The sequence below is a fragment of the Sus scrofa genome, chromosome 4 (genome assembly GCF_054392235.1).
Source record: "Sus scrofa isolate SSC_HxYL_T2T_F1_AM1 chromosome 4, Sscrofa_HxYL_maternal_Yorkshire_Landrace_v2.0, whole genome shotgun sequence".
Classification (NCBI taxonomy): Eukaryota; Metazoa; Chordata; class Mammalia; order Artiodactyla; family Suidae; genus Sus; species Sus scrofa.
In genome coordinates, this window is record NC_139386.1 from 86152206 (window position 1) to 86165487 (window position 13282).

The following is a 13282-nucleotide window of genomic DNA, read 5'->3' on the forward strand; positions in this document are numbered from 1 at the left end:
TGTCCCTGCTCCATGGGTTAAGATCCCATGTTGCCATGAGCTGCCATGTAGGTTGCAGATACTGCTCGGATCTGGCATTGCTATGGCTGTGGCATAGGCCGGCAGCTGCAGCTCCGATTCCATCCTTATCCTGGGAACTTCCATATGCCATGAGTGCAGCCCTAAAAGACAAAAATAAATAAATACATAAATAAACAAATTTCCAACAACTTAAAAAAAAAAAGATTGAGAAATATTGGGTTAAATGGTATTAAGCCACTTTGGCTACCACAGGACATTTCAAATGCTAACATGAATTGTAAATCTCCAAAGAGGGTATCTGGTATGAAGTATTTTCCAACTTTGTTGCCAAAAGTTAGAGATGACAAACAGGATAAGAAAAAATTCCAAACCATAATTCTTGCTAAGTTGCCTGCAAGGACCATGAAAAGAACATAAAGAATTTTGAAAGATAGCTTTTACTTTTTAGGGAAGAGAGAAAGATAAACAGGGTTACATAAATCTACATGTCAAAATTTGTCTTCTTTATTTCCAGCTTATTCCAGCCGGCACACTCCTTTCTCCATGCCCTGCATCTTTGCACTGATTGAGTCTTTTGTGCTTCTGTGCTTTTGAATTTTTCATCAATGTTAGAAAGTAACCATTTTTCCTGTTGTTGAAACTTAATCACCCTGATATTCCAACATTCACAAATACTTGCATTTTTAAGTCTGTTCTCTATCAAATGAAAAAGCTTATCTACAGTTAAAGAAATTTAGAAAAATAGTTTTGTTTTTCTTTTGTTTGTTTATTTTCTCCCCTCTTCCCTCGCTTTCTGGTGCTGAGAGAATGGAGGGGTACTTAGTTTTTTATTTTATTTTAAAATTTATCTTACTGAAATGTAGTTGATTTACAATGCGTGGATTTATACTACACAGCAAAGTGACTCAGTTATATATGTATATACATTCTTTTTCATATTCTTTTCCATCATGGTTTATCACAGGACATTGAATGTAGTTCCCTGTGCTATATAATAGAACCTTGCTTATCCATTTTATAAGTATTAATTTACATCTGCTAATCCCAAACTCTTAATCCATCCCCACTCCCACCCCCTATCCCCTTGGCAACCACAAGTCTGCTGCAGCTGCAGGTCTTCACCACAGCCACAGCAACTCGGGATCTGAGCCATGTCTGTGACCTACACCACAGCTCAGAGCAACACTGGATCCTTAATCCACTGAGCAAGATCAGGGATCAAACCTGAATCCTCACAGATATTTGTTGGGTTCTTAACCTACTGAGCCACGACGGGAACTCCTGGGGTTCTTATTCTGTTTTGGGGACTAGTATTTAGAGTCTGTGAACTTGGATGTGAAAAAAATCACTAATTATTTTCACTAATCTCTGAATGAAAGCTAGAATTCTTGTGAACACAAGAAACCACTGTATGTCTTGACTTAGCAATCATTAGAAATTACATTTTCATATCATTATTGTAGAGATCATAAAAATATCATTTTCAGTGATTGCTACTTTTTTTTTCCTTTTCTTTAGGGCCACACCCGCGACATATGGAGGTTCCCAGGCTAAGGGTCGAATTGGAGCTATAGCTGCTGGCCTGCACCACAGCCACATCAATGCCAGATCCTAGCCACGTCTGCAACCTATACTACAGCTCATGGCAATGCGGGATCCTTAACCCGTTGAGCAAGGCCAGGGATTGAAGCTGCATCCTCAAGGAGGCTAGTCAGATCAGTTTCCACTGAGCCACAATGGGAACTCTGCAATTGCTACTTTAAAAGTTATAGGAGTTTTTAGATCAGCTGCTAGGTCTTAATAAAGATGCACTATATGTTTTTGTTACAACTTAAAATATTTTGATAATTGTATTTCAAAATAAATAGTTTCCTTTGTAATCCTATGTATTTTATGAATTTAAAAACGTTGTGCTCAGAAAAGTTTTTAGATTCCATAAGGCTGCCAAAAGAGGACCTAAGCACAGATAAAATGAAGAACCATTGTTTTGGAGAAACTAGTGGAAATTAATATGTAGCAGAAGCTTCATAAATGATGGCAGGGCTACCATCATCATTAGACAAACTTGCACAAACAAAGCAATTGCAAAAAGGAAAAGAAAAAGGGAAAAGGAAAGAATAAGGAAATCTTTCGGGGGAGGTGGGATTTTAAAAAAAGAATGTGGAGTTCCTGTTGTGGCACAGTGGAAACAAATCTAACTAGGATCCATGAGGACGCAGGTTCTATCCCTGGCCTTACTCAGTGGGTTAAGGATCTGGCATTGCTGTGGCTGTGGTGTAGGCCAGCAGCTATAGCTCGGATTTGACCCCTAGTCTGGGAACCTCCATATGCCATGGGTGCAGCCCAAAAAAAAAACAAAAAACAAAAAATGAAGAACCATTATTTTGAGAGGAAGATACACAGGATCAAATAAGGATAAATGAGGAGTCCTGGAATTAGAAGACAGAGTAGTACCCAAGGCAATGTCTTCCATGTTATTCCTTTTCCCAGCATGAACACTCCCCAATCCTTTTCACTCTGAGCTTCTAAGAACTTGTAGGACTTGTAGCTCATTCTTGTTGTTCATTTTCTTAATACCTGCTTTAACTTTTATGTAAGTATTTGGATGGATTCACTCACTCATTCTACAAATATTTAGGGATACTTATTATGTACTAAGTAGATTTTGGAGATACAGCAGTAAAACAAGCAATGGACCTTGTCTTCACAGAGATTACATTCTGATGGAGGGAGATAGACCATGAACAGAATAAATAATCAGAATGTCTAGTATGGCCAGTGATGGCAAGTGCTGTGGGGGAAAATCAAGCAGGGAAGGAAATAGGGTTCTCCAGGAAGGGGAGAGATTTGCAGTTTTCAAAAGGAATGAGCAGGGAGGGCTGTGGCTGAAAGATAACATTGGATATGAATTTGAAGGAGGTAAGGTTAAGTAAGAGTCATTCCTAGGTCAAGAAAACAGCAAGTGCCAGAGTGTCAGTGTGCTTGGTATGTTGAAAGAAGCCCCCAGCTCATTGTGGCTGGAGCAGAGTGACCACAGGGAGAATAGCAGGAAATGAGATCAGGTTATAGTGGGAAGAAAGACCCAGAGGAGCATTGCAGGCCACTGAAAGGACTTTGACTTTTATTCTGAATGAAATATAGGCCATGACAAAGAGTTAGAGCAGAAAACCAACAGAATCTGACCTGTTTTAATAGTGTCTCTAGTTTCCTTTTGTGTGTGTGTGTGTGTGTGTGTGTGTAATTAGCCATGCCTGAGGCATGTGGATGTTCCCAGGCCAGTGGTGGAACTTGTGCCACAGCAGTGACGATGCCAGATCCTGCTGCACTACCAGGGAACTCCAGTATCTCTAGTTTCTATGTAGAGAGTAGACAGAGCAGTACAAGAACAGAAAAAAAGAGAAAAATCTTGATTTTATCACTTTCTATTTGGTACAATAACTTTCTATCTCCTTGCTTTCAGAACTACCTCCTTCCAATTCAGCATCCACACAACAATCTGAGTATCTTTTTTTAAAATGTAAATCTCATCAGTCACGCCCCTGCCTCAAACTATTCTTTTGCATCTAGTGTTTACTGAGTAGTTAGAAACTCCTCAGCAAGACAAGGCCATGGATCTTTCCCCTTTCTAACTATGTAGTGGCACTTACTCTATCTCTGGTTTAAAATGTAGGTTTTATTATTCAGATATGGTAAAGCCCTCAGATCAGGAGGATTGTTGCTGAGACCAGCTAAGCAGGATAGGGCTGAAGAACGGGTGCTGCAGAAACTTAAGGAAAAAAGTTAACATAAAACAAGACACAGAGACATTTATCATAAGTAATAGTGGGAACCAGGGGACTCAAGGTCTCAGGGACCAAGAGCCCTACCTCAAGAAACCACACTGCTTTTATTGTGCTCTTTAGGATTACGTCAAGTGAGGAGGGGTCTATGGGTGGAGGATATAGGGTTTGTTTATTATTTTATAAGTTCTTTTATTATTTTAAAAGTCACTTAGCTGGTAGAAGATTAAGCTTTTACTCTGACCTTTAGGGACACATGGAAAAAAGCACCAAGATTAGTCAAGTGGCAGAAAGAGTGGGGCGGCAGTGGGGTACATGAGTAAGAGCCTTCATTGTAGTTTCTGTGAAGGACAGGCAAGACAGGGTAAGCAAGCTTAGGATTGGCTAGTTTTAATAATTTTAGTGGGCTCTAGGGGTGTAGGGGGCTGTTCTAAGTTGCCTGCCTCTGAGGTGATACTGGTCTGGAGCATGAATGCCTGATAGAGGATTTGAGGAGGTGTGGGTGGGCTCTGGATCAGTTGGTCTTTCCAGGGTCAGCAAGGCCCCAGTTGTCAGAACATCAGAATAAAGACACATGCTTAATACAGTCTCCCACTCTCACTGGCTATGTTCCAGTCAATTCTAAATACTTGTATTTTCTGAACATTCCTTGCTAAATTTCCTTACCCTCTTCCTGGAAAAGAACAGTCTATCTCGTAATTTAGTGATTTTCTTGGTGAAGGCTTCCCTGACCTTTCCAACAGACTCATAACTCCATGCCAGGTTTATTCAGTGTCGCTTATTACATTATATTATAATTATTAGTTTACAGTTATCGCATAAGACCATTACCCTTTCCCAGTCAAACTGTGAGCCCCTTGAGAACTTGAACTCCCATATTCCTCTTTGACTTTCTAGAATCTGTAACCTAGGGCAGTACTTGGTGTGTAGTTAACATTTAATATATATTTATTGACTAAAATGAAAAATGGCTAAGTGGATAAGTGAATGAATGAGTGAGTTTTATATCCATCGTAACAGTAGGAAAGTCATCATCACTGAGATTTCTTTAGTTTGTAAGAGTTAGGAAAAATCCCCAAATCCTCATTTTAATCACTTCCACGAAGTGGTCATCAAACTAAATGATTTATTCCTTCCAACTGTAAGACTTTGATTTTTTTGGCTGAACTTTTGGTGAATTACACCTTTCCCTTTCCCTTTCCATGGCTTGGAAGTATAATTCACAGTTTTAAAATTTGCAACTTTAGGAAATGTGGTGCAAGATTTTTATTTGTGCATGCAATATGAACCAAGAAGTATATCAGGGTGTTAAGATCTTAAGTTCTATCATCTGAGTTCACATCCTATCTATGCCAATAGCTCTTGGTCCAGGTGGGCAATCTCTCAAAATGTTAATCTCTTCATCTGTGAAACTGGGATAATAATGATATCTTCCCTGTTGGATTGTTATTGTAGAGAATAAATGAAATTATTCATGTAAACTCCCTGCACACAGTGAACACTCAGTTGCTATTAGCTGGCATTATTATTGTCATTGGTGTAGATTATTATGATTATCACTATACAGTCATATTATGCACCCTTATAGTATGATACTGGCCAAGGATTAAAAGAGTGTAGTGGCCTTATTTTTGAGAAATTAAAAAGAAAAAAAATACACATTTAGCTTTGGCCATTTTTAAGTATTATTTTTTGTTACTATCTAATCATACTCTGCATAATAAAAACAAACAATGAAAGAACCTCTTTTGAAAAAGTAATCACTTAGGCTGTCTGGTAAATTAATTCTTTCCTCGAATTTGAATAAAGTGGGGAGGGGAACAGAAAGAAGATCTTTTTGTGAAGTTTATAAAAAAATTAAGTTAATATAGATATGATTCACATACCAGTACAATTTATATGTTTTCAAATATATAGTCCAATAGTTTTTTAGTATATTTACACATATGTGCAATCATTAGGACAGTCTCTTTTAGAACATTTAGAGTATCACTTTGAAAATAAACCCCAGACCTAATGTTTTACCTCCCCACCCCTTAGCCTCATACAGCTGCTAACCTGCTCCCTGCCTCTATAGATCTCCCTGCTCTGGATTTTTCATGTCAATGGAGTCATATAATATGTGTCTTTTGTGACAGCTTCTATCCTGTAGCATAATGTTTTTTGAAGGTTTATCCATGTTGCATCATGTATTAGTACTTTCTTTTTATGGCCAAATAATATTCATTTTATAGATCTACCACATTTTGTTTATCCATTTGTCAGTTGATGGACATTTGGATTTTCTTTTCTTGGTCATTATGAATAATGCTACTTTAAACACTGTGTACAAGTTTATGTGGGGATGTATGTTTTCAGTTCTCTTGGGGGTATGCCTGGGGTTAGTATTGTTGGGTTATATAATAACTCCATGTTTATTTTCCCAAAGCAACTGCACCATTTTTTTTTTTTTTTTTCTTTTTATGGCTATACCTGCAGCATATGGAAGTTCCCAGGCTAGTGGTCAAATCGGAGCTGTAGCTGCTGGCCTATACCATAGCCACACCAGTGTCAGATCCAAGCCACGTCTGTGACCTGCACCACAGCCCACAGCAACACCGGATCCTTAACCCACTGAGCGAGGTGAGGAATCGAACCTGTGTCCTCATGGATACTGGTTGGATTTGCTTCCGAGGAGCCACAACAGGAACTCCCTGCACCATCTTACATTACCACTAACTAGTTTATGAAAGTTTCAGTTTCTCCGCATCTACACCAATAATTGTTAACTGACTTTAAAAGTTTTTCTTAATTTTAATTTTATTGAAATATGGTCGACTTACAGTGTTGTGTTAATGTTATCTGGCTTTTTGATGTTAGCCATTCCAGTGGTTTTGATTTGCATTTTCCCATTGACTGTTGATATCAAGCATCTTTTCATGCACTTATTTTTCATTTGTATATCTTTCTTGGAGAAATTACCTATTTAGTTCTTTTGCCTAGTTTTATATTTTATTTTTTTATGGTTATTTCTCCAATACAATTTTTTCCTACTATACAGCATGGGGACCCAGTTACACATATCTGTACACATTCTATTTTTGCACATTATCATGCTCCATCATAAGTGACTAGACATAGTACTCAGTGCTACATAGCAGGATCTCATTGCTAATCCATTCCAAAAGCAACAGTTTGCATCCGTTAACCCCAAGCACCCAATGCATCCCACTCCCTCCCCCTCCCCCCAAGTCCATTCTCCAAGTCCATGATTTTCTTTTCTCTGGAAATGTTCATTTTGTAGTATATTAGATTCCAGATATAAGTGATATCATATGGTATTTGTCTTTTTCTGACTTACTTCACTCAGGATGAGTCTCTAGTTGCATCCATGTTGCTGCAAATGGCATTATTTTGTTCTTTTTTATGGCTGAGTAGTATTCCATTGTGTATATATACCACATCTTCCTAATCTAGTCGTCTTTTGATGGACATTTGGGTTGCTTCCATGTCTTGGCTATTGTGAATAGTGCTGCAGTGAACATGCAGGTGCATGTGTCTTTTTTAAGGAAAGTTTTGTCTGGATATATGCCCAAGAGTGGAATTGCTAGGTCTTATGGTAGTTCTATGTATAGTTTTCTAAGGTACCTCCATACTGTTCTTCCCAGTGTTGTACCAGCTTACTTTCCCAAAAATAGTGCAGGAGGGATCCCTTTCCTCCACATCCTCTTTAGTATTTGTTATTTGTGGACTTATTAATGATGGCCATTCTGACTGGTGTGAGGTGGTATCTCGTGGTAGTTTTGATTTGCATTTCTCTAATAAAGAGTGATGTTGAGCTTTTTTTCATGTGCCTGTTGGTCATCTATACATCTTCCTTGAAGAAATGTCTATTTAGATCTTTTGCCCATTTTTCCATTGGGTTGTTGGCTTTTTGGCTATTGAGCTGTATAAGTTGCTTTTATTTTAGAGATTAAGCCCTTTTCAGTTGCCTCATTAGAAACTATTTTCTCCCAGTCTTTAAGTTGTCTTTTTGTTTTCTTTTTGGTTTCCTTTGCTGTGCAAAAGCTTTTCAGTTTGATTAGGTCCCATTGGTTTATTTTTGCTCTTATTTCTGTTGCTTTGGGAGACTGACCTGAGAAAACATTTGTAAGGTTGATGTCAGAGAATGTTTTGCCTCTGTTCTCTTCCAGGAGTTTGACAGTGTCTTGTCTTCAAGTCTTTCAGCCATTTTGAGTTTATTTTTGTGCATGGTATGAGGGTGTGTTCTAGTTTCACTAATTTGCGTGCGGCTGTCCAGGTTTCCCAGCAATTCTTCCTGTCTTTTTTGCATTTTATGTTCTTGCCTCCTTTGTCAAAGATTAATTGACATTAGGTGTCAGGGTTTATTTCTGGGTTCTCTAGTCTGTTCCATTGGTCTGTCTGTCTGTTTTGGTACCAGTACCACACTGTCTTGATCACTGCGGCTTTGTAATATTGCCTGGGTCTAGAAGAGTTATGCCTCCTGCTTGGTTTTTGTTCCTCAAAGTTGCTTTGGTAATTATGGGTCTTTTGTGGTTCCATATAAATTTTTTGATTGTTTGTTCTAGTTCTGTGAAAAATATCATGGGTAATTTGATAGGGACTGCACTGAATCTGTAGATTGCTTTGGGTAGTATGGCCATTTTTACAATATTAATTTTTCCAACCCAGGAGCATGGAATATTTTTCCATGTCTTTACAAGTTCTTTAATTTCCTTGATTAATGTTTTATGGTTCTCTGCATATAAGTCTTTCATCTCCATCAGGTGTATGCCTAGGTATTAGATTTTTTCGGTGCACTTGTAAAGGGTATTGTATTTTTGTATTCCTTTTCTAATATTTCATTATTAGTATACAGAAATGCAACTGATTTCTAAATGTTAATCTTATATCCTGCTACTTTGCTGAGTTTGTTGATCAGTTCAAGTAGTTTTTGGGTGGAGTCCTTGGGGTTTTCTATATATAGTATCATGTCATCTGCATACAGTGACACTTTTATCTCTTCCTATTTGGATAACTTTTATTTCTTTTGTTTGTCTGATTGAAGTGGCTTGGAATTCCAATACTATGTTGAATAATAGTGGTGAGAGTGGACATCCTTGTCTTGTTCCAGATTTCAGTGGGAAGGCTTTCAGCTTTTCTGTATGGAGTATTGTATTTGCTATGGGTTTGTCATAAATGGCTTTGATTATGTTATGTTCCCTCTATACCCACTTTTGGTAAGAATTTTTATCATGAAGGGATGTTGAACTTTGTCAAATGCTTTTTCTGCATCTATGGAGATGATCATGTGGTTTTTGACTTTTCTTTTGTTAATGTGGTGTATGACATTGATTGATTTGCGTATGTTGAACCATCCTTGTGTATCTGGGATGAATCCCACCTGGTTATGGTGTATGATCATTTTGATATGTTGTTGAATTTGGTTGGCTAAAATTTTGTTGAGAATTTTTGCGTCTGTATTCATCAGAGATATTGGCCTACATAGTTTTCTTTTTTGGTGGTATCTTTGTCTGGTTCTGGAATTAGGGTGAGATGGTAGCGTCATAGAATGTCTTTGGGAGTGTTCCTTCTTCTTCAACTTTTTGAAAAAGTTTAAGGAGGATGGGCATAAGTTCCTCTTTGTATGTTTGGTAGAATTCACCCGTGAAGCCATCTGGTCCTGGACTTTTATTTGTAGGGAGTGTTTTTATGACATATTCAATTTCATTTCTAGTGATCAGTCTGTTCAGTTGATCTATTTCTTCTTGATTGAGTTTTGTCTGGCTGTAGGTCTCTAGAAAGTTATCCATTTCTTCCAGGTTGTCAAATTTGTTGGCATATAATTGTTCATAGTATTCTCTCATGGTTTTTTGTATTTCTGTAGTATCCATTGTGACTTCTACTTTTTCATTTCTGATTTTGTTTATTTGGGTTTTTTCTCTCCTCTTCTTGGTGAATTTAGCCAGAGGTTCCTCAATTTTGTTTACTCTTTCAAAGAACCAGCTCCTGGTTTGATTGATTTTGTCTACTGGTTTTTTTGAATCTCTATTTTATTGATTTTCTCTCTGATCTTTATGCTTTCCTTCCTTCTGCTGACTTTAGGTTTTGCTCTTTCTTCTTTTTCTAATTCATTTAGGTGGTGGGTTAAACTGTCGATTTGAGAGTTTTCTTCTTTTTTGAGGAAAGCCTGTATTGCTGTGAACTTCCCTCTGAGCACTGCTTTTGCAGCGTCCCATAGATTTTGAGTGGTTGTGTCCTCATTATCATTTGTCTCAAGGTATTTTTAAATTTCCTTCTTAATTTCCTCATTGACCTATTGGTTTTTTAGTAATATGTTGTTTAGTCTCCATGTAGTCAGTTTTTTCTCACTTCTTTTCCTGTGATTGATTTCTAGTTTTTCATGACATTGTGGTCAGAGAAGTTACTTGAAATAATTTCTATACTCTTAAATTTGTTGAAGTTAGCTTTGTGCCCCAATGTGTGACTGATCCTTAAGAATGTTCCAAGTGCCCTTGAGAAGAATGTATATTCTGATTTTTTTGGATGTAACGTTCTGAAAATGGCAATTAAGTCTAACTTTTCTATTGTGTCCTTTAGCATCTCTGTTGCTTTACTGATTTTCTGTCTAGACGATCTGTCCACCGATGTGAGTGGGGTGTTAAAGTCTCCTACTATGATTGTATTCCCATCGATTTCTCCTTTTATGTCTGTTAGTATTTGTTGGCGGTATCTGGGTGCTCCTATGTTAGGGGCATATATATTGATGATTGTAATATCCTCTTCTTGAATGGATCCTTTAACCATTAAATCGTGTCCTTCTTTGTCTTTCTTTATGGCCTTCATTTTAACATCAATTTTGTCTGTTATGAGTATTGTGACTCCTGCCTTCCTGTCTTGTCCACTGGCATGAAATATCTTTTCCCATCCCTTTACTTTCAATCTATAGGTATCCTTTGCCCTAAGGTGAGTTTCTTGTAGGCAGCAGATTGAAGGTTTTTGATTTTTTATCCAATCTGCCCCTCTGTGTTTTTTGATTGGAGCCTGCAGTCCATTGACATTTAAGGTGATTATTGATAGATGTTTATTTATTGCCATTTTAAACCTTGTTTTCCAGTTGATTCTATGTTTCTCTTTTATTTTTATGGTGGGATGGTTTCCATTTATTTTATGCTTGAATACTTTTCAGTTTCTGTGAGGGTAATGTTTGGTTTTGATTTGTGGTTGCCCTGTTTTTTAAGTACGTTATCCCCTTCCTATATCTGCTTGCTTTAGCCTGATAGTCACATCATTAAAATTATAAAAGGATATATTTTTTTTCTTACTTTCCTTGCCTACATTGTATTATTTTTATGTCTTTAAAAAATTTTTTTTTTAATTTAACATCTGCATGTTTAGATCTGTCTGCTGGCTTATTTAAGTTACTGCTTTCCAATTGTGGTTTCCTCCATCCTAGTTCTTCCTCTTTTTTTTCTTTTTTTTTTTTTTAATTTAGGGAAGCCCTTTTAGTATTTCTTTTAGAATGATTTTCATATTGCTGTACTATTTTAACTTCTGTTTGTTGGGGAAATTCTTTATTTCCCCTTCTATTTTAAATTTTATTCTTCCTGGATAGAGTATTCTAGATTGCAGATTCTTTTTCCTTTCAGTGCTTTAAATATATCTTTCCACTCCCTTCTGGCCTGTAGTGTTTCTGTAGAGAAATCAGCTGATAGCCTTTTGGGGTTCCCTTTAATTAACGTTTTGTTTGTCTCTTGCTGCCTTTAGAATCCTCTCTTTAACTTTTGCCATTTTTATTATAATATGTCTTGGTGTGGCGCTGTTTGTGTTCAAGTTGTTTGGGGCCCTCTGTGCTTCCTGTGTCTTGATATCAGTATCCTTTAGATTTGGAATGTTTTCAGCTATAATTTGTTCAAATATATTTTCAAACCCCTTTTCTTTTTCTTCTCTTCCTGGAATTTCTATTATGCATAGATTGGCCCACTTTATATTACCTCCATAGGTCTCTTATATTGCTTTCATGTTTTTTCATTTGGTTTTCTGTCTGCTGTTTGCGTGATTTCCATCATTGTCTTCCACTTCACTAATTCACTCCTCTGCATTATTCATTCCAGTCTTTATTGCCTTTAGCTCAGTTTGTAAATCTGCACATGAATTTTCAAGTTTTTCTTGGTTCCTCCTTATATTTTCTAGTTCTATTCTGAGGGAATATGCATTACTGTTCATATCCTCTGTTAATTCCTTCAGTATTTTCACTATCTCGCTTTTGAACTCCAAGTCTGTCCAACTGCAGAGGTCTGTTTCATTGCTGACTGCTTTAGGTGAATTCTCTTGTTGCTTTAATTGGGAATGGTTTCTGAACTTCTTGGTCTTGCTTGTGTTTTTCTTTTCCTGTGAATTTGGGGAAGCCAAACTGTAGTTGGGCACAGTCCAGGGTGGGCCAGCACGGGGCTTCCCATGGGCAATCGGCAGCACCCAGAGCATTTGCCTGTTTTTTAATTGGGTCGTGTTTGCTTAATTACTGAGTTGTAAGTGTTCTTTGTATGTTTTAGATACAAGTCCCTTTCCAGATGTATAATTTACAAATATTTTCCCCATTCTGTGGATTTTCTTTTTACTTTCTTGATAGTGTCCTTTGAAGCACAAACATTTTAAACTTTGACAAATTCTATTTTTTTTTCTTTTGTTGCTTGTGCTTTTGCTGTTGTATTTAAAAATTCCTTTGCCCAATCCAAGGTCATTTTATTCCAATGTTGTCTTCTAAAAGTTTTATGGATTTAGTTTTCACTTTCAGGTATTTATTTTTAGATAATATTTCTATTTGGTGTGAGGTAAGGTTCAAACTTCATTCTTTTTCATGTGGCTATTTAGTTGTCCTGGCATCTTTTGTTGAAAAGATTGTTTTTCCCCCATTAGATGATTTGGGCACCCTTTTTGGAAATCACTTGAGACAGTAGGTGTATGGTTTTATTTCTGGGCTCTCCCATTGATCTGTATGTCTATCCTTGTGCCAGACATCATGTGAGTTGATTTTGAGAAATTTTATTTTGCCTTGTTTTTCTTTTAAAGAATGATGATGTCAAAAATATGTAGGATTTTTTTTTACAATTTTGAATAATGTACAATTTTATAGTCATGATGATGGAGCTAACTGGATATGAGAAATAATAATCCATCCAGAATTATATACTTAAATATAAATAAGCATATTCTAGGTATTGCATAAACCTGGAATTTTTCTAAATATTTATCATAGGTTTTTTTTTTTTTATTTTGAGGAATAACATTTTTCCAAAGTTCTTTTTCAATTTTTAAGTGATCAAATATACATTATCTCACTTAGTCCTAAAAAGAAATTTGTGAGATATAGGTACTACTATTTACTGATATTCCTGTCTTTCCCTTTTTATCTATGAGAAAACTGCATGGAAATATGCAGTGACCTGTCCAGGGTCATTCACTCAGTTTAAGCCATTTCTGAACTCTGACCACTTCACCAGGCT

The 13282-nt window shown here is 36.8% G+C and overlaps 1 protein-coding gene and 1 long non-coding RNA gene across 7 annotated transcripts in view; both read left to right on the top strand.

Moving 5' to 3' along the window:
- The window catches only part of NME7 (NME/NM23 family member 7), a 278798-nt gene that overhangs the window by 175468 nt on the left and 90048 nt on the right, over positions 1-13282 (top strand). The gene's annotated exons all lie outside the window — the stretch shown is intronic.
- Positions 998-5531, top strand: LOC146403913 (uncharacterized). Its single transcript, XR_014843909.1, has 2 exons — positions 998-1507; positions 2364-5531. It is a non-coding gene; the product is annotated as an uncharacterized LOC146403913 (long non-coding RNA).